Genomic DNA, 23039 nt, shown 5'->3' on the forward strand with positions numbered 1-23039 from the left:
GGAAGGGAAGTGGGTTATTTCCCGTTGTTGTAGGCTCAGGGCTTCTGAGTCTTGGGGTCCCCCCAAAGAAGGTTTGGGGAGAACAGAGGGGGCCAAAACCCTGGAATTTTTGGATGGTGGCAGCGAGATCAAAGCTAAGCTGGTAAGTAAGCTTAGAAGGGTTCATGCTAAGCACCCAGATTGTGGACGCTAAGGTCCAGATTTGGGAAAGAGGCTTATGAGACCCACGAATAGTACAATACATGCAAGTCAAATATTGGAAGGCACTAAAATATGCTACTACCTTCACTGGCTTATGGCTTACCCCAATCCACAAATAAAGCAGCTTTATAGCTAAAAGCATATGCACCATATTATATATATATATATATATATATATATATATATATATATAGGAGGATGTCACACAAAGAGAATCAAACAGGAACATCTGAACTCACCATTCAGAGCCCACTCCTTTTTCCACTGAAGTCAGTGGCAAAACTCAGTTTCTCAGATTTCAGAGTGGTAGCTGTGTTACTCTGTATCAGCAAAAGCAACAAGGAGTCCTTGTGGTGCCTTTGAGCCTAAAAAATTTATTTGGGCATAAGCTTTCGTGGGCTGAGTGGGTTTCATGGCAATTCAAAGGTATTGGCCTCCGGGAGCTATCACAAAGTGCTCCATTGTGACTGCTCTGGATAGCGCTCTCAACTCAGAAGCACTGGTGAGGTAGACAGAAAAAGTCCCACAAACTTTTGAATTTCATTTCCTGTTTGGCCAGCATAGAGGACTGATCAGCACAGATGACCATGCACAGCTCATTAGCAGAAATGACCATGGAGTCCCAGAATCACAAAAGAGCTTCAGTATGGACTGAATGCGAGGTACTGGATCTGATTGTTGTATGGGGAGACGAATCCATGCTATCTGAACTCCGTTCCAAAAGAAAAAATGCCGGAATATTTGAAAAACTCTCCAAGGGCATTAAGGACAGAGGTTATAACAGGGACCTGCAGCAGTGCCGCGTGAAGCCTACCAAAGAACCAGAGAGACAAACAGCCACTCTGGGTCAGAGCCCTAGACATGCCACTTCTATGATGAGCTGGATGCCATTCTAGGGGGTGCCCCTACAACTACCCCAACCCTGTGCTTCCCTCCTCCCCCATCCATCCCGGGCTACCTTGGCAGTTATCCCCCCCATTTGTGTGATGAAGTAATAAAGAATGCATGAATTTGAAACAGCAATGACTTGATTGCCTCTGCAAGTGGAGATCAAAGGGGAGGGGGAGGGGGAGAGTGATTGGCTTACAGGGAAATAGAGTGAACCAAGGGGGCGGGTTTTCGTCAAGGAGAAACAAACAGAAATTTCACAGCATAGCCTGGCCAGTCATGAAACTAGTTTTCAAAGCTTCTGTGGTGCACAGCATGCCCTGCTGTGCTCTGCTAACCGCCCTGGTGTCTGGCTGTACGTAATTAGCGGCCAGGCAATTTGTCTCAATCTCCCCACCCCGCCATAAACGTCTCCCCCTTACTCTCACAGATATTGTGGAGCAAACAGTAAGCAGTAATAATGATAGGAATATTGGTTTCACTGAGGTCTAACTGAATCACTAAACTGCACCAGCAAGCTTTTAAACTTCCAAAGGCATATTCTACCACCATCCTGCACTTGCTCAGCCTTTAGTTGAACTGCTCCTTACTACTGTCCAGGCTTCATGAGCCGTGGGAGCAAGGGGTAGGCTGGGGTACGCGTGACCGCATGCTGCTGCTGACTGGGAAAGCAGCCTGAGGCAGAAGGACTGAATCTCCATTAGATGAAACTTAAAGAAGAGAATGACCTGGAATCATTCCCATTTTTGTCCAGGTGCCCCCGAACTACCTCACCGAGGCTGGCCAGGAGCACCCATGTCTGCCCAGCCACCCCCAACCAAACTAACTAAGGTCGCCCAGGAGCACCCATGGGAAGCTGACGACTGCTAGCAGTCATATTGGACTGTCTGCCATGTGTAAGGCAAGAGAAGGGAATGCTGCTGTGTATCACTGCAGTACTCTGTTTGCCAGCAGCACCCAGGAGACACACGGAGACATATGGAGACAGTGAGCTGAGCAGGCTCCACGCTTGCTGTGGTATGTCATCTGCAGGGGTAAGTGTGGGAACTGTGGGACAACTACCGCAGTGCAATGCTCTAAAAGTCGACACTAGCCTCAGTACTGTGGACGCACTCCGCCAACTTAATGCACTTAGTGGGGACACACACACATTCAACTGTATTAAAGGGATTTCTAAAAAATTGACTTCTATTAAATCGACCTAATTTTGTAGTGTAGACATACCCTTACTGTAATACCTAAAAAAAATTATCTAAGGTCTTAAGCTATATTTGATTTCATAGGAATGTAATATCACTTGTTTAATACTTTCCATTATATTATCACACTTTATACTATTTAAGATAAAATTTGGTTGGGAAATTCAATTATCCTCAATGTTTCATAACTTGCTTTGTGAGATCTAAAGATTAGTCAGAACTGTGGCCTAAAGAACTGCATGTTTGAATTTTAAAATACAAATACATATCCAAGTTACAAGATGGCAAAATGCATTTTTATCCTAGCAATGGTATAGGATAATTACTAGATAGAGAAGGTAAAAATGTCATTAGTGAAGCAGAAAAAGCAGAAGAGCATAATAAATATTTCTGTTCTTGATTTCAGAAGAAACTGGATGATATATTCACATTTTAAAGAGATAATGAAATACTTTCTATTCCAACAGCAATTAGACAGGACTGAAACAGCAACTACTAAAATTGAATATTTTTAAATCTGATAACTTGCATCCATGAGCTTTGAAAGGAATTGACCAAAAAGATCTCTGAAGCATGTTTTTTGTTTGTTAACAAATCTTGAAATACTGGAGAAGTTTGAGAAAAAATGGAAAAAAAACCCTAATGTGTCAATAGTCTCCCCTCCCCCCACAAAAAAAGGGGGGTAAATGGAAGACTTGGATAACTATAGGCTGATTAGCTTGACATCAATGGCAAGGAAAACCATAAAAGGCTGCTATGTGATACAATCCGGATAGGTTTAAAGGATGGTATCATAAGTATTGCCACTCGTGTGATTTTATAAAACAGAGATCTTGTCAAGCAAAACTGATCATCATTTTATGAAGTTATAAATTTGGTTGATAAAGGTAACTGTTAAAATGTCCATAGACTTCTGATTCAAAATTAGGGAAATACAAAATCAATGTAGCCTATACTAAACAGATTTTAAAAATGACCAACTGACAGATGTAAAAACGTAATTGTAAATGAGGACTCAACATCTATTGGGCATCCCAGTGTTATTCAATATATTTATAAATGACTTGGTATAAAACACAAAATCATTGCTGGTAAAGTTTGCAGAGGACACAAACATTGATGGAAAGCTAAATAATGATACCATTCAGTTATAAAAGACTGGCCTGAATGCCTTGGTATGCTGGACTAATTTGAACAAGATGTGTTTTAATCCAGACAAATGCAATATCAAACATCTAGGAGCAGAAAGCTAGATTCAAAAAAGGGACTTAAGTACATAACTGCCATTTTAGGTGCTTAACTATCAGAATTAGGCCCCACTGGGATTCATAAAACTTCCGCTCAGCTGCTGCCAAACCTTGTAGTTGCCTAAATTCACCAAGTTCTTACATTTTTTGCAGTAGTTACCTGGGCACCAATGTTTGAACTTCTGAGCATGTGCACTGCTGCCTCACTCTACTCTGGATCCCGAGCCCGCAGTGAGAATCATGAACTGGGGGAAGAATGGTGTTCCTCCACCTAACTCACCAGTAGAGCCCAATCCAGTGTGGTCTAAGCACACCTACCTCCACGTAAAACAAATGAGGGAGGAAGGGAAAGAGGAGGAACTCCTTCATAACTTTTAGCCCAGTGATTAGAGTACTCACTTGTGATGTTGGAGACCCCTGGTTCAAGTCCCCATACTGCCCGAAACCAGACTGGATTTGAACAGGAATCTGTTACCTCTCAGCTGAGTGCGCTAACCACTGGGATAGAGAATAGTCTGATGTGGGTCTCTCTCAATATCTCCTAGTGAAGTTGTATCACTTTAATTAAATATTAATTAGACCAGAAAGAGTGAGAATGACTCTGTAGCCCAGTGGTTGGGGCTCTCAGCTGAAAGGTGGCAGACCCATGTTTAAAACCCTTTGCCTCATTGGACAGAGGGGTGACATTCTAGGTTTGTGCTCTAACCACTTCCTTCTTTCATCCCCTCCATCCCTGGCTCGTTTCAAGAAATGACTTATATCTCTATCTCCAGGAGAGGTTTCACAGCTAAGAATCCCAAACAGAAGGAGGCACTACCCACCAGCCAGGATGGAGGCACTAAACTCCCTTAGAGGTGCGGGGTTTTGGCACACATTTCTGTCTTTGGTGTCTCCCATTGGCTAGTTTAGGCAGGGAGATACCCAATGTGCTGGCTTTTGTGAATCCCATTCTAAGGCACCTATCTCCCTCCAGTAATTGTATAGGAAGCCTGACCACCTAACTCATGTTTTGTGAGTCTAAGTGATCTTCTAGGCACCTATAAATTAGGCATTGTGATGCTCAGCATCACAACACATCATTTCCTTTGTACATATAGCCTGAAGAATGGAGGTCACATTTCCAGGACTGTACGTTGGAAAGCAGTGGCTCAGAGAAGCGACTCAGGGCTGATGGCAGATAATCAATATAATCAATAATCAACAGCTGAATTATGCCATGTGATGGTATACTGAACAAATACAGTCCTTGGACCATTACTGAAATATTGCAGCAAGTTCCGGTGTTCCCACCTTTAAATGGATCTTGACAAATTGGAAAGGCATCAAAGAAGAACTGCAAGAATGAGGTGAGGTCTGTCGAAGAGCAAGAAACATATATTCAGCCTCCTTTGTTTATCCAAGAGAAGGTTAAGAGATCACTTAATCACATCTATAAGTACCTACATCAGTGGTGGGCGACCTGAGGCCCATGGGCAACATGCAGCCCATCAGGGTAATCTGATTGGGGGCCATGAGACATTTTGCTGACGTTGACCGTCTGCAGGCACGACACTCCGCAGCTCCCAATGGCCACGGTTCTCTGTTCCTGGCCAATGGGAGCTGCGGGAAGCGGTGCCAAGAAAGTCCCTGTGGCCCACTACTTTTTGTTTACATTTACAGATCTTCTGTTCGCATTTGCATGGATGCTCGCAGCTCCCAGTGGCCATGGCTTTCCATTCCCAACCAATGGAAGCTGCAGAAAGTGGTGGGGACGTTCCTGCATGTGGCCACAGGTTGCCCACCACTGTTTTAGGAGGTTAGTGAAAAATGAATCCACATATGGAACACCAGAAACATGTTACTTCAAACATTCTATTTTCCTTTTTGTTGCTAATAACAAAAACTGCACCCCAAGTCCAGCAGCTCCCATATCTGGCATCCCAGGAGATCACCTGCCCCTAAATCTGGCCATGATTAAACCATTTACTTACAGATGCAGTGGACTCTCTGTCACTTGAAGTCTTTACATCAAGTCTAAAAGATATGTCATAGAACAATAAGAAGTTATGGGCCTGATTCAAGAACTACTGGGTGAAATTCTATGGCCCATGTTATGCTGGAGGTCAGACTACATTATCAAAATGTTCCCTTCTAGCTTTAAAATCTATGAATTTGAAAAAACAAACAAAAAACACCCCCATTTGTCGGTGCTATTTTATGAAACTCTCAAAAACAGCTGAACTAATTGATCTGAGCTTCAGCCACCCAAAACATGTAGTTTAAAGAGATCATGTTCACTTGAAATGCTGACATAACAATAACTACAGTGTAACAGGTGCTGCTATAATTGACAGCACATTCTGAATGACTGATTCCATACTTTAGAGAAATGTTATTTCCCATTAAATAGACAAAATGGTAAGGTACTATCTTTTATTGGACCAACTTCTGTTGGTGAGAGCTACAAGCTTTCAAGCCAACATGGAGCTCTTCTTCAGGTCTGGGAAAGGTAAAAGTAAAGGTCTGAAAAAGGTACTTTCCATTGTAATTTTCACAGATCTCAATAAAGTAACCATTTTGGTTAAAATGACAGGATGTGCTGATTTTAATTTACTCCTAACTATCCTCCTGGGACTGCCCCTTTTATCCCTCATCATGCATTGATATTTTACTTTAGATTTCATCTTAACACATAATATTTCATTTCTAAAAAGCTGTAGTTGAATGGGGGGAAGAAAAAAGCTGTAATCCTTTGTCTCTGAAATTATGATGTGTCAGGCATTTGGGGTGTTTTGCAACACACTAAATGCTACTTTCAAAGACTTGGAAGGCTGAGTGTATGGTGTTCATCTATTTGTCTTTAATAATTCATAGTGAAATGTAAGATTTGCACAAACGATTTCTTACAGCTAGGTTGTAAATTACTATAAGTGATGAGGCCTGATTGATTCTGCAAAAGTCTTACTTCACTGTTAAGAAAGGCCTAATCTATTTCAAGTTTTTCTTTTATATTATTATTATTTTGCTTGTTGATTTTGTTTGCTTTTAGTTTCTTATATACTCCAGAGACCTTCCCTGACTGGCCTCACCAAACAACAGCTTATTATCCATATTTAGCTATAGAAACAAATTTTACTTCTAGCATGCATCTTTCTCCATTTATCTCTCTAGGGTGCCCATTATCACAATGACTGAATGTCATATACAGTAATTTAAGCTTTGCATGAAGATGTCCATAGGGGACTCAATAGTCTATTCTGCTAGTTCCATTTCCATCTTCATTGTTTTAAATTGAGTTTGGCCTATGCAGGTGTCCTGTCTTTTAAAAATCTTATTTGTCCAGCTGAATCCAGAAGAGTCTGTTTTTTATGCAGTGAAGTTTCAAGTTTGATTAAAAGCCAATTTCTGTTTTTTTATGATCCACACATTATGCCCTGCCAGATGGAAAGTTATCCGAAACCATGAACAAACAGACTCAAGTGAAAGCAGTAGCGACAGCTAAACCACCCTGCAGATCATCTTATACTAGTTTAAATGCAAAGTAACTCTATTTAATTAAATGGACTTATTCCTGTACAACCACAGACAGAATTTGTCTCTAATAAAAGCCTTTTTGATCCTATATTTATAACATTTAATCATGATTCTCCTATTCTTTATCATTCCCCCCTTCCTTTCTCTTGTCATTGGATTTTAATATTAATCTGAGCAGCAACTATTGGCAAAAATTTTGTTCTGGATGATGTTTGTGCTAGTTAATGGTAGGGTTTATGACCAAAGACCAATTGCACTGAATAACAACCAAATTATTCTAGAATGATACTGATTACAGACTTTGCTCACCCCTGAAGATGTGAAATAACATTTATCATAAACATTACATTACAAATTTTAATATTTTTCATCAAATAATGTGTAATTTAAAAAAAATTGCCATTTCTACTCACCACAACAAACACACCTATCCTCTCAGTAATCTTCTCTCTAAAAATCCAACTTGTCCCAATGAATGGTAATTCCAGTCTTTTGACTGTTAAGGAAAAGTTTGAGCCATTTGGTTCTGCTGAGTTTTATTGTCACTTTGATATACTCTGGAACAAACACGGTGAAAAGCATGCTATTTAAAACTGTTTGATCATTTTTTACAATGTCTGTATTTATCTAGTGCTTGTTTGTCTGCAACACAGTACCTACAATATGCAATACATTTATCTCGTTGTGATATGTCTTCAATATGTTAGCATTATTATTTACATTATTTTGGAGCCGTGGGAACTGGTTGCAACTGAATTTCCATCATGCATCTGATTTTGTTTCATCTAGAAAATAAGGAATATACAAAGATGGAAGGTTAGGTCAAGATCTGAGGTAGAATTTTTCAACAGTATTTCTAGTAGGTAAGACAAGGGGGTTCTGTTTCTTGGCACCATAAGAACAGAAGTGTTCACCAAATTCCAGAAAGACTTCAACTTTTTGCCTCTTTGTAGCTGAACAAAGCAAAGTGTAGAAGGAAGGAGAGAGCTAAAATTTAGTTTACTGGATTCATCTAATCAAAATTTACTGCACAGGACCAAAGATTAGGTGATTAGACTCTCTGATAAGACAATTATCAAGGTATTAGAAACAACAGAATTGGATACTCTTGGAGCTTGCTAATTTGGTCTAATTGGCATTTCCAGAGTCACAAGAAGGAAAAAGGAGAATGTAACTAGAGGGAGGGAAGTTGTCCTCATGCACAGTGGGAGGCATGCCCCATGCTCTTCTGAATCCCTCCCAATATCAGTGTTCCCATCAAACTTCTAAGTCTATGCACCCCCAATGATATCTCTTCAGATCTACAGGAAGGGATCCCTGCTCCAGCAGACCTTAGGAGTGCTGCAGAGTACTGAAGGAGCAGGAAAGGGGCTCGAGAGAGCAAAGGAATTAGGTGGAGGTTTGGGCATCACTTGCCACCATTTTCTGTGGACCTCTTGGGTATGTCTACATTGCAACTAAAAACCCACAGTGGGCCTATGCCAGCTGACTTGGGCTTGTGAGGCTCAAGCTGGAGCCCAGGCTCTAGGATCCAGAACTTGAACAGCAATTTAACAGTCCCTTAGCCCAAACCCCAAGAGCCTGAGTTAACTGGATGGGCCAGCCATGGTGTCTAATTGCAGTGTAGACATAACCTTTTTGGGAAGCAGAAGTGGAAAACCTTTAGTTAATCTTAGTAGGCTCCTCAGCCTGCATTTTTCCAGTAAACCTTACGATGCTTATTCAGTGCTCCACTGTGAGCCTTACGTTCACTGGGGACCATCCAACCGCTGTGAACCTTAGTAGGATGTTTAGTTCCCCAGCACCCTATTCTGGCTCAGTGGAAGCTGATGAGTCTATTTTGACTCAGTAGCATCCTCAGAACCTACTAAGGTTGTCAGGGAATGATGTAGAGGGACCTAATAAGCCCATTTAATCTACAGGAGGGGCTCTAATTAGCTTCCTAAATCTTAGACCGAGACCCGCGGGAGACACTGTCAAGACCATTCTGAGACTCATGGTTGCACAGGGAAGCCCATGATGAGCCTACTAAGTTGAAAAAAAATGTACATCACAGAAGATCTTTTTCTGACCCTGCTACTTTATATATTAGTAATGGAACCATGTGTCACTATATGATTGGACAGTGTCTAGGGCATTTGTGGGTCCTAACATAACATAAATAGTAAGTAATCAAGAGGTCACTACTGACTTTAGTGGTATTACTCCTGATTGACAACAGCATGAGAACAAAATCAGGCCTTATTTGTATTAAGTTTTTCCTTGTTGCAGCTGTATTAGTATGTTTTGTTTGCTGGAGTGGTTCATAAGCTAAGATCTTTGTAGCATTATAGATGCAGGATGCTTTCAGTATAAATTAAAGAGTGTCTCCAAACTATTGGTGGTTCTCTGACTTTAAATATAATCTGTGGTTCATGATATTATTTTTGTGACAATGTTTATCTTGATGGCCTTATCTTTACTTTTATTATCATTATTTTCCCCTTTGTGTTTATACAGATTAATCAAGTGACTTCATCAAGGTTATATGAGGAGGACTCTAGACGGATGTAACACAATGCTGCATTGTTTCCCTTTCCACAATCAATCAAAGGAAGGATAGATTTGTTCATTTCCATTAAGCTATATGAAGTGCCAATTATTTTTAGTTTTATAAGTGACAGTTCAGGATGTATAGGCTTCACTGGGGTATACTATTTAACGTAGGTCAAGGTAATTCTTGTCACTGAATAAGGTAGATCAGCTAGTGTGCTTTGGACTCTGTGCATCATAACCAAGTGAGGGTTGCAAGTCTGCACATTATGCACTAGACTGTGTAACCCTTGCACACACTGGGGAGTTCATGTTTATGGGGGTAGTCACACTCATATAAGAAGTACGACTACTTATATGATTGTGCAACATTACTCACATGAAAAATCCAGTCATATATTTGTCTTCTCAACTGGTCACTCATGTTAAAATATTAAAATGCAATAAAAAGTAAAGGGGGGGAATAAAAGGGGTTTTAGCCTCTTAATGTGCCATTGAGGGGCTCCCATAGACCTGTAGTGTAATTTTGCCACAATCTCATGTCATAATGTTGTCTCCAGATAAGATGAAGTAATCAGCAGAAGGCACATTGAGTTAGGGGACTGATTTAGCCCTGTTGAAAAAACAAACAAACAGGTGGACAGTAGCCATCACAGAGAGATGTAAGTCAGATATATTAAGACATTTAAGCATTTACTATGTGATATTTGCAGAGTGCTAAAGTTGATGGATCTCTCTCTCTATCAGACTGTGGGTTTAGATGAATCTCTGTCATGCTACTGCTCACAATGGGAAGTAGTGAAAAATAAAAGTCTTACCTTTCAAATGCAGGAAACCAGGAGCAAACAAGAAAGTTAGTCAGAATTTTTACACAAGTATTAATACATTTGCGGTTAAGTCTGGAAACCTTTCTTCTGTGCCCCAAGCACAAGTTCACTTCAACCGTCTCAGCACTCTAGGCCCTCACCCTTAGGAAAGCCCACAAGCATGGCTCTACTTGGAAGCCCTACAGTGCTTGAAACTGAGATGACTCATCTCACATGTCGTAGGGCTTTAGAAGCACAATATGCCCTATGAAGCAGAAGTGTGACATGACCAGTAATAGTGGAGGGTGGGGGGCAGAGGGAGAGGTATTAACAGAGAAGTTACCAGACTTGCTAGTTACTTTTTACCTTCAAAGGGATGGGGGTAGGTCAACATTAGGACAGACAAATGATCAGGGCCGGCGCTTTCATTTAGGCAACTTAGGCAGTCGCCTAGGGCGCCAGCATTATGGGGGGAGTGGCATTTTGCCGGGGGGGCGGCAGGTGACTCCGGTGGAGCTGCCGCAGTCGTACCTGCGGAGGGTCTACTGGTCCCGTGGCTCCGGTGGACCTGCAGCAGGCATTTCTGCGGACGGACCGCTGATCCCGCAGGCTCCACCGGAGCCACGAGACCTGCGCGCGGGGCGGCGAAATGGCCCGGCGCCTAGGGCGCCAGAAACCCTGGTGCCAGTCCTGCAAATGATGCAAGTATAGTAATTATGTAAAAGTAGCATCTTTTTACTCAACAAATCTAATCTATGTATATTAATCATTGTAGCTACCTGGTTTAGGGACAAAAATGTTTTTACTCCTTTTAGGTCTGAAGAACCAACCCAGCTAGGAGAACGTGAGCTATAGTCTCAGTTTTGGATCATCAGTAGGTTTGTTTCTTAAATTCCAGTCAGAAAGTCAATTTATTTAAAACAATGGGGGAAGGGGTTTGGCACAGTTATCACTGAGGGCCTAGTTGAAGACTGGAAAGTTGTTGAGTAAAAGCCTCACTAGGAATGGAGAGACAGGGGAGGCTGACAACTAGACTAGCTGACAATATGCATTGGGAGTTGGAAAGATGTTGGGAACTGGGTTTAGGTTTAGCCCTGAATGTTGCAATGAGTTCCATGCAGATAGGCCCCTGCACGTGTATTTGGTCCCACTGCCTTCAATGGAGATCAGAGCAAGCAGAAAGATTCCCCTCCACAGGAATCTCATTATCAAGCTGGGAAAATGTAATGGGAGTGAAAAGGACCGTTGAAGACTAAATTGGTGAGACCAGAATATGGAGCAGACTGAGGAATTAAGGCTGAAAAGGTAATCAAGGTTCTTTTCTTTTTTTTTAAACTGAAAATAAACCTGGATGAATATACACATACAAATGTATAGAGATACATGAATAAAGGAGGAACAGGTGAGCTGGCTCAGGAAACATAAAAAATCTGTCCCAAATCTTTGCCATCCACTGATGCAGACACAGAATTTTTGACTTTTTGGTACAAACTGTACTGCAAATAATACTTCTTGTTTTCATTTTATATAAATATCTATACATAGATATAGGTGTAGACATATAAATGCACGTCATCAACAGATAGCTAAGGGTTAATGTTTCTTTTACCTGTAAAAGGTTAACAAAGGGAACCAAACATCTGACCAGAGGACCAATCAGGAAACTGGATTTTTAAAAGTGAGGGAGGGAACTTATGGGTGTGTTTTGTCTTTGTTCTGCCTATTTGTTTTCTCTCGGCTATGAGGGAAGAGCTTTTTTTTTCTATCTCCAAGCTTCTTTCTACCCTTCTGTTCCCAAGTTGTGAGTACAAAAGGAAAAGCAATAGGTTTATATTGTATTTTGTATTTACATGTGTGGAGTTGCTGGAATGTTTAAATTGGATATCTTTTTGAATAAGGCTGATTATTCATATTTTCTTTTAAGCAATAGCCCTGTGTTATGTCATCTTGATGCAGTGATCATGTCATGTGTTTTTTCTTTCTTTTTTATATAAAGCTTTCTTTTTAAAACTTGTTGGATTTTCTTTTCCTAGTTAAGGCAAGGGGATAGGAATCTCTGTGCCAGGAGTACTGTCTCTCTCAGGGAAAGACTGGGAGGGGGGGAGAAGAAGGAGGGGGGAAGGTAAATCGTCCTCTCTGTTTTGTCTTTCAAGGGATTGAAGCAGGGAAATCTCCTAGTATCCCCAGGGCGGGAAAATCTGGGAGGAAATAAAGAGCAGGAAGGGAAGTGGGTTATTTCCCTTTGTTGGAGGCTCAGGGCATCTGGGTCTTGGGGGTCCCCCCCTAGGGAAAGGTTTGGGGGACCAGAGAGTTTATCAGGTACTCAGAATCCTGATTGGTGGCAGCGAGATCAGATCCAAGCTGGTAATAAGCTTGGGGGAGGTTCATGCTAGCTTCTCAGTTTATGAAGGCTAAGGTTCAAATCTGAGTAGGAAGCTACAACAGCACATAAATACATTTTCATTAAGAGTTCTTTTGAAATTCATGATGTAACATTTTGCTCACTTACTGGTTTCACTGTGTCCTTTACTAAATGTTGTATGTGTAGTTTACAGATCAGTTAAATAGTATATCTGTGTCCTGTGGCTGGTAAATATCTTCAGGTTTATATGTATGTCACATTTTTGCTCATCTACTTCATGTATCTTTACTGCCATCATTAATTATAAAATTGTTTTAATATGACAGTAATGTTATACAGATGCCAATAAACTTCACTGCCAATGTTTAATTGTATCATAAAACTAAGCATGTCAGAAAGTTGAGGAATTTTCATAATAAAAAACTTAGAATTATAGTTCAGAATCTTACTTCAATTAATGTAATTATATCTAGTAGTAGCTTTCAGAAATATTGTACCTCAGCTGAAAGAAGAGCTTAATCTAAATTTAAAAATCCTGTAGATAATATTACAAATGCATTAAAACTAAACAACAGCAAGAATACATCTTGGATCCAATAGTAGAACTGGTTTTCATTTTTGGCTCAAAGCTTGTAGTGATTCTATGCGCTTTTACTGTGTTTCTACTTTGCTGGACCTCATTCACTGAACATGGATACTGGACCTGGTATGTTAGCAGCATAATTTCCTTCAGGCACAGATATTGAACAGCATATGTGATACTTGTATGAGATAGATTATTGCAATGTGTGAAATATTTCTTTTTCACTCACAAGAAAAATAATTAATGGTGAAATGTACCCTTGTGCAGCAAGGAAGAACAGGTCTATGAACTGTGTAATTCCACTTAAATCCCAAGACCTATGTGTTCCTTAAGTGGGCTGTAGTGAAACTTAAGTCATGCATAGGCTTTAGAGTTTCAGTGGGATTTAGTTAGTGCAACTTCACTCTAATGACCTGATCTCGGGAGGTGTTCAACACTCCAGTTCCCACTGCAGTCAGATGGAAATTGCTGGTACTCAGCAACTCTCAGAATCTGGCTCTAGGTGTTCCACTGGACCTACATTATGTCCTCTAGTAATTAAAGATCTGGAATGTTATCATTATATTATTACAGATTATCAAATGTTGCACACAGGTGAAGTGAATTTAGAGATGAAGAGTCCAGTCGTCAATTACCACAATTAAATATGGCACAAATATTCCCAAACCGCCTCACAGTATAGAGGCAAATAACCCAACTTCTACAAATCACCATGACAAACTATCCTCACTCATGTCAGGGTATAGAACCTGTTTTAACTTGTCTGCTGCAGGCAGCTGTTTGACTAACTTGGGTTCCAGACCTCTAAGGGTATGTCTACAGAACAATTAAATATTCTCAGCTGGCCTAAGTCAGCTGACTTAGGCTGCAGAGCTGAAAATTGGTTGTGTAGACATTTGGGCTTGGGGTGCAGCCAAAGCTCTAGGACTCCATGATGGGGGAGGGTCCCAGAGCCCAGGCCCCAGTCTGACCCTGAACGTCTACTCATCAATGTTTAGTCCTGCAGCCCAAGCGCCAGATTAAGCCGTGCCGTGGGAGTTTTATTCCAGTGTAAATGTACCCTGATAGATTATAGTGCTCAGCCAATTGAATCATTCTGCTGGTTACTTAGTATATCTTTTTACATTTTATGTTTTTTTTGAGATAAAGAAAAGATAAAAGAACACCACATACAGGTTCTTGGCCTCCTAACCACAGTTTAATGTGCAAATTACATAAATTCACCCAGCAGCATAATATGGCACAAAAATAGTTCACCAGTGGTAAGACAATTGCCACAGGATAGTAAACCCATCCCACTCTGCCTAAAGACTCATAACCTCAGCCTCACTAGCAGCAAATCTTAGAACGTTTTAGTAACAAATGCTGACAGTCTCTTCCCACCACACCATCCTCACAGATCATTATGGTTTACAGAAAACCAGCAACTCATGAAATGTTAAGAAAGGTGGCTAGCAAGCCAGTGTTTTGTTTGCATTGATTACAGCATAAAACACATTTTCATTATCATCTGCAACAGTGACAATGATAAATAAGTTGTTATTAAGTCTAACCAATTATTCTAAAGCCATAAACATCAGCCATGGAGTGAGAGGCAGACTGATGATAAGTCTATCCTGCCTTAGTTCATTTGCAGATTGGTTTTTTTCACAGTAAAGGATTCTCTATCTGCTTTGCTGAAAATATCCATTGTAGTATGCAGTGACCTGACACAGAGCTCTGTGTAACTTTATAAAACTTGTCTCTCTCACCAACGGAAGCTGGTCCAATAAAAGATCTCACCCACCTTGTTTCTGAAATATCCGGTGCCTCTACGGTGATGTAGCCTGTGCTCTGGTTGCAGTCTAAGGGCAGGAAGCTGAGTTTCAATCTAGCATCCTTAGTAAGATATTGAATAGAGCTTATCCAATACTATCAAAACTTTTGCAGGTTGATGTTTTATATGATTTCTCTTCAACTGTGTTAACTTTTACGATTTATTATGCTGCTGGGTGAATTTAGGTAAACTGTAAATATTTTCAGACAGCTAAGCTGACCACATAATGGAGAAAGATCTACAAATATTTGGTGAAATACAAAGTGTGTTCTATATCTCTGTTTCCATGACCCTTCTGAGTTCTCATTCTGTAAATATACAAACTTTACTAGCAGTAATGCTTGCAGAAAAATGAATTATGAGTTCAAATATATAAATATTTGCCAAATATGTTTTCCAAAAATGTATTTGACTAGAATATTGAAATCCACACGGTGTTAGTTTAGTGTTGCCAACTCTGACAATTTTATCACAGGCTTTGTGATAACTGACATCTTCTGAAAATTGCAGCTCCTTACCACTCATGATCTCAAGAGAATATCAGCTTCCATTTAAAACATAGCAAGTTTCTATCTCTCATGGTTGTGGAGGAAACTCGGAAAACATGCCCTCTAAAGCCTCCAAAACCAAACTCCAAGTAAACAAACCCAAAATGTAGTGGTGGTGATGGTGGTGGGGTTTTAAATCTTATTAATTTTAAGATAATTTCATGGTTTTGTGGGCCTGTTTCTTGATTTTAAAATGCTTGGCATTGATTAGTTACATAATATCCACTCAGAAAACAGAGATAACTCCACTTGTCTTATGTCACTAATGTATACAACATGGGTTTTAAAGACTGAACATTACAGCTGGCTGAAAATTTTCTGACAATAGGCAGGTACACTGGCAGGAAAAGAGGTAGGGACACTGGCCAGCTGACTGGCCAGCTAATTGGCAGCCCGCTGGTCCAGCTTATGGCTGTCCATGGCTCCCCAGCTGCCTAGCCACTTTACTGGCTGTGTGGTTCCCCAGCTACCTGGCTTTGTGGTTTACCTGCTGGCCAGCTTCCTGGTGTCCTGGATGCTTGGCTTGCTTTCCTGATTGCCAGATACCCAGGTGCCTGGTCATCCAGCTGGAAGGTGGGCTGGCTGATGGTGGTCACGAAATAGATGGTCATCAAAACAGATTGCTATATTTTGTCAATAATTCTGCAATGTTGACAATTCATTTTGGTGCAAAAAGAAACACAAACCAAAATTTTCCATAAAATGGAAATTCCCTTTTCTGGCCAGCTCTATTGAACATGAAATGTCACAGGACCAGATTCTGTTACTTCTACTGAATATAACCTTAGTCCATAAGTTCAATGGTGTTTCTCATGGAGAAATGTATTACTCACCACGAATAAGGGCATCAGAATTAGGTCCATTATAAACTATTTCCCAGCTATTCAGACAAGAAAAAGCTACATGAAGGAATTCATGAATAATTTTGAATATGTGGGCCATATTTGCTTAAATTCAATATTTTTTTTGAAGATTCCTTCCAGAAAACTCATTCAAAACATTTGTGGAGAATGAACACAGAAGGGGATCTAACAAAGATAAAGCAAATTCAGTTTAGTATAGAGATCAACATTTATGGATATTTGAAAGGTGTTCTAGCTCAGCTCTAATCATTTTAACCTCTTCTCTGTTAAACAACATAATTCCCAGTAGCTTGGGCAAGAAAGGACAGATGTACAGCAATGAGGTAACAGACCCTAAAGAAAAGTCTCAGTCAAGATCTCAGCTCTACAAGCCACTCTGCATGGGTGGACCCAGTGCAAAGTCCCATTGACTTCAGTGGGGCTACTCACATGTCTAAGGGTCTGAGTGCATAGGGCAGTTTGAAGGACACTGGCCTAACACTGTAACAAGAACTCTAAAGCTTGTAGAATTTGCCTCTCTATGCCCCAAATAACCTATTTGAGTAACCTTATTGTGATAGTGTCTTCAGTGGTCAGGCAGTCTAGTGGCTAGATCATTAGTTGGGGAGGATGGGTGAAGGGGGACCTGACCTCTCCTTCTCCCTCAGGTCCTGGCCCAGGGTCCTATATTGCTCACTCCTAAACAGGGGAGATGGACCTTTCTCCCAGTTGTGAGGAGAGCTGTTTTCCTGGGCTGCTGCCTATGCAAGTCCTTTTAGTTTGGGGTATGTTCCTGCTAGTCCAGTTTTCCTGAAGTTGGGGCTTGTCTGCAGGTTCCCTTTGGGAAAGGAAGACGTACTTGCCTCCAGTGGCTGCGTTGGCAGGTAGGTTGCTGGTCTGTGCCTCCAGGCAGGCACATAGAGAGCTCCTGCCTCTTCACCAGTCAGCCCCTGACTGAGTCAGGCTCCCTTCTTTTCTTCCCGCTCCGGGCCTGGCATTGGCTGCAGGTATAATGGCGTAGGATTGGCTGAATCGACAGGTGTTCTTTAACCCCTGCTGTACCTGGCTACAGTCTCTCTGCTCCTTCACTATTAGGTTTTATATATTTTCTCTCTTGGCAAACAATGATCTGTGTATTTTAGTTATAAAAATCAAAAGCAGGAGTTGGTTTTTCTTAAAGTTCCATTTTCACAAGCATAAAGATTTGCTAAATTTTCTCTGTTTTCATTAGCAACCTTTTTCACAGGAAAACTGAAAGGTGAATAAGGAACTGGCTAAAGGGGAGACTACAACAGGTCTTACTGAAAGATGAACTGTCAGGCTGGAAGGAGGTTACTAGTGGAGCTCCTCAGGGATCAGTTTTGGGACCAATCTTATTTAATCTTTTTATTACTGACCTTGGCACAAAAAGTGGGAATGTGCTAGCATAGAGGAGGACTGGGATATCCTACAGGAAGATCTGGATGACCTTGAAAACTGGAATAGTAGTAATAGGATGAAATGTAATAGTGAAAAATGCAAGTTCATGCATTTAGGGAGTAATAACAAGAATTTTAGTTATAAATTGGGGACATATCAGCTGGAAGTAATGGAGGAGGAGAAGGACTTTGGAGTATTGGTTGATCACAGAATGACTATTAGCCGCCAGTGTGATATGGCCGTTAAAAAAGCAAATGGAATTTTAGGATGCATCAGGCGAGGTATTTCCAGCAAAGATATGGAGGTGTCAGTACCATTATACAAGGCATTGGTAATACCTCATCTGGAATACTGTGTGCAGTTCTGGTCTCTCATGTTCAAGAATGATGAATTCAAACTGGAAACAGGTTCAGGAGATGGGCTATAGGTGATCCAGAATGGAAAACCTGTCATATGAAGGGATCAAGAGCTTGCTTTTTAGCTTAACCAAAAAGGTTGACGGGGGAGGATTAAATGCTCTTTACAATATATCAGAGGATAAATGTTAGAGAGGAGAAACTTAGTACCAATGTGGACACAAGAACAAATGGATATAAACTGGACACTAGGAAGTTTAGACCTGAAATTAGACAAAGGTTTCTAACCATTAGAGGAGTGAAGTTCTGGAACTGCCTTCCAAGGGGAGTAGTGGGGGCAAAAGATCTATCTGGCTTTAAGACTAGCTTGGTAAGTTTATGGAGGAGATGGGATGATGGGATAGCCTAATTTTGGCAATTAATTTGGTAATTGACCTTTGATTATCATCAGGTAAATAGGCCCAGTGGTCTGTGATGGGATGTTAGATGGGATGGGATCTGAGTTACTACAGAGAATTCTTTCCTGGGTGCTGGCTGGTGAGTCTTGCCCACGTGCTCAGGGTTTAGCTGATCGCCATATTTGGGGTCGGGAAGGAATTTTCCTCCAGGGCAGATTGGCACATGCCCTGGAGGTTTTTCGCCTTCCTCTGCAGCATGGGGCACGGGTCACTTGCTGGAGGATTCTCTGCAGCTTGAGGTCTTCAAACCACAATTTGAGGACTTCAATAACTCTGACATAGGTTAGGGGTTTGTTATTGAAGTGGATGGGTGAGATTCTGTGGCCTGCATTGTGCAGGAGGTCAGACTAGAGGATCATAATGTTCCCTTCTGACCTTAAAGTCTATGAGTCTATAAAATCTAATGCCACATTATCCTATGGAAAAAAGACTTTTAGAGATCATTGGAGGTTTCATTGCTTATACCAGCTCTCATAACCAGCACAACCAATAAAGAGTACTTGAAGATAAGAGCAGTACAGCCTTTATAGACCTTAGTGCAGATTAATATTCTTATAGCTCATTCATAAGACTGGAAAATGGCATAAATGGATCAATTCTTAAGACAATGATTGTAAAAAGAATGGGAAATGGTACAACTCTATTCACTGTAATGTTATTTTCTGGCCTTCCAGTGTGAGGTTTAAAACTTTTGGCTAGTATGCTGAAGAAATATTGGTGAAATATTGGGTAAATGGCAAATATCCCATAGATTTCACCCATAATAATTAGGCTACTGGAGGAATAAAAGGATGAACCAGCATTTCAGGCACTGACATTCCCTATATTGGAGTACAGAAATGGGATGTGAAGGTTTGCATAGGAAGCCTGTCCCTAATCATGGCCTCCCCAAGTCCCACCATTTTCTTCCTCTTTTGTATACAAAAGGGGAAAAAAGCACAGTCAAAGTCAAAATAATATTTACTGAAACATTTTTGTAATATCTGCTCACCTCTAATAGTGACTAGAGAAATGTGGGTCAGGGAATTATTTCCAGAATAGTGACAAATTTTCCAGTATCTAATATAGCAAGTATCCGGTATGTGTCTGTTATAATATATTGCAAACCATATATATAAATCCACACATACACACTATCAAGATGGTACACAAGGATGCGGTGGCATGAAGATTTTATCACAATGAATTTGGCATCTCCACAGTATTCCCAATTCATGAAGTCATGAGTGAATTATTAATTTTGTCTGAAACAAGTGCCAATAAAACATTTATACCACACCATCAGATATGCTGTATATACCCCACATTTAAAAAACAAAAAAACAAAAGCTATTGTAAAATAGATGTGAGAGTTTTCAAACCAACAAATTTATATAGTGGTATGCACAAAGAATAGACGTGGCATGTAATCAAACATCACCAACTTCAGCATTGTTTTATTTACTTTAGGAGAATTAATATCATAGAACAATGGAAATTTCTGAAGACAGCTTGCAAAGCTGGCCTGTGACACACAAGGCAATTCAAGGAAAGCCTATATTTATTTTGAACCCAGACAAACATAGATAGATAGATAGATAGATAGATAGATAGATAGATAGATAGATAAAGACAGCAGGTGATTTTGAAGAAAACATGATTTCCCCAGCACTAAAATTTAAATTTCAAATTAATTTAAATCCAAGAGGGGTAAGATGGTTTCCTAGCAATTTTGATCCCAATGAAGGTAAACTTTATTTACAAATGCCTAAATAATATGAAATTCCCTACTGTTTAGATGGGTACGTCTCTTCACATTGCCTTGGAAAGCTGCAATATGAACTAATAGCAGGCTTATTAACTGAAAATGGATGTATGGCATAGCTTTCCATTTTTAGGTAAAACTGACATTTCAATGCATCACATCATCACACCATGTAACAACATGACAGCCTGAAATGATAAAATGCCAGCTCTTGGCTGCATCGTTGAAGACAGAAAAAAAAATATTTTGAGATTGAAAAATTGCTGTTGGATTATATAGCAGTGAAAAAAAAAAGAAAAAAAAAGACTTTTATTCTTTCTCCTAAGACATCCAGTAATGCCACCAGAACTATTGCTGAAAAAATCTGAAGGACTGGTGAACATTTTTTTTTTCCTTTTAGCTGACTTTAGCAGTCCTTGTTGAACTATTGTGCTTTCCATTCCTGGCTTTCAGAATACAGAATCCAGAGAATTAAAGAGAAAAGTCATAGCTTTCTTAAGGCTGAGATCAATGGAAGGGAGAAGGATGTCAATGATATTAATAATAACTTAACTGTGAAACCTTTGGAAGATTCGTCATTCACTCTGACCTCAATCCTGATACACTGTAGTCAAGGAGCATGACTGGATCTGTTTACATTGGACCTAATACTGTGAGCTCACTGTGAACATATGATAGCGAGCCAATAGTTACATACTGGTTCCAATCCAAATCTTATTTTAGCCCTCTTGGCTTGCAAAATTCCAATTTGTTTCATAGTTCAGAATTACCTTCCTTTGAAATTCTTCTATATGCTTCACAATGGGTGTGTGTTCTTTAATTATCTGAAACCAGAAAAGTACAATTTCAATACATAGATTCATAGATTCTGGGACTGGAAGGGACCTCGAGAGGTCATCGAGTCCAGTCCCCTGCCCTCATGGCAGGACCAAATACTGTCTACACCATACCTGATAGACATTTATCTAACCTACTCTTAAATATCTCCAGAGATGGAGATTCCACAACTAACAAATCATCCCAAAGCCCACAGATTTGGGGTGGATGGAGATTTCAACTATCCAGATATATGTTGGAAAAAACACACGGGCACACATTCCAATAAGTTCTTGGACTGTATGCAGACAACTTTTTATTTAGAAGCTTGAAAAAAGCTACTGAGGGGAAAGTGTTCTAGACGTGATTTAACAATATAAGAGGAACTCAATTGGAAGATTTGAAAGTAGAAGCAGCTTGGTGAAAGTGATCATATGACATAGAGTTTGCAATTCTAAGAAGGATTACGAAGGGTACAGCAAAATAGAGACCATGGATTTCAGGAAGGTGGGTTTGGTAAACTCAAGGAAGCTGATAGGTAGGTCCATGGGAAATCAGACTGAGGGAGAAAAACAACTGAGAAAGTTGGCAGTTTTTCAAAAGGGACACTATGAAGGGCCCAAAAGCAAGCTATTCTGCTCTGTAGGAAAGATCGAAATGTGGCAAAAGACCACCTTGGCTTAACCATGAGATCTTGCATGATGCTAAAAAATAAAAATGACCATATAAAAAATGGAAACTAGGGCAGATTACAAGGATGAATACAGACAAACAACACAGGAATGCAGGGGCAAGATTAGAAAGTAAGGCACAGAATGAGGTCAAATTAGCTATGAGAATAAAGGGAAACAGAAGCTTTTTATCAATACATTGAAGCAAGAGGAAGACTAAGGACAGGGTAGGCCCGCTGCTCAGTGAGCCAGCGAGAAAAGTAACAGAAAACTTTGGAAATGGCAGAGATGCTTAATGACTTTCTTTGTTTCGGTCTTCAATTGCAATTGAAGACCGAAACAAACGAAAGTCATTAAGCATCTCTGCCATTTCCAAGTTTTCTGTTACTTTTCTCGCTGCTCACGAGCAGCGGGCCTACCTGCTCCTTAGTCTTCCTCTTGCCTTCAATGTATTGATAAAAAGTCTTCTGTTTCCCTTTATTCTCATAGCTAATTTGACCTCATTTCTTGTGCCTCCCTACTTTTAATCTTGCCCCTGCATTCCTGTGTTGTTTGTTGTATTCATCCTTGGTAATACTGCCCTAGTTTCCATTTTTTATATGGTTCATTTTTATTTTTTAGCATCATGCAAGATCTCGATGGTTAAGCCAGTGGTCTTTTTGCCACATGTCGATCTTTCCTACAGGAGCAGAAATAGGCTTGCTTTTGGGCCCTTCATAGTGTCCCTTGAAAAAACTGCCAATTTCCTCAGTTTGTTTTTCCCTTCAGTCTTATTTCCCATGGACCTTACCTATCAGCTTCTCTTGGTTACCAAATCCCACCTTCCTGAAATCCATGGTCTCTTATTTTGCTGTACCCCTTCTATCCTCCTTAGAATTGCCAAACTCTATGATCAATGATCACTTTTCCCAAGCTGCTTCTACTTCCTCAAATTCTCAATTGAGTTCCTCCTTATTTGTTAAAATCACGTCAGAACAGCTCCCCTCAGTAGCTTTTTTCAACCTTCTAAAATAAAAAGTTGTCTGCATACAGTCCAAG

At 40.3% G+C, this 23039-nt stretch overlaps 1 pseudogene; it reads left to right on the plus strand.

Moving 5' to 3' along the window:
* Positions 1-21137, plus strand: part of LOC142046259 (uncharacterized) — a 52859-nt pseudogene extending 31722 nt beyond the window's left edge.
* Positions 21138-23039: the final 1902 nt, after the last annotated feature.

The sequence above is a fragment of the Chelonoidis abingdonii genome, chromosome 2 (genome assembly GCF_003597395.2).
Source record: "Chelonoidis abingdonii isolate Lonesome George chromosome 2, CheloAbing_2.0, whole genome shotgun sequence".
Taxonomy (NCBI): Eukaryota; Metazoa; Chordata; order Testudines; family Testudinidae; genus Chelonoidis; species Chelonoidis abingdonii.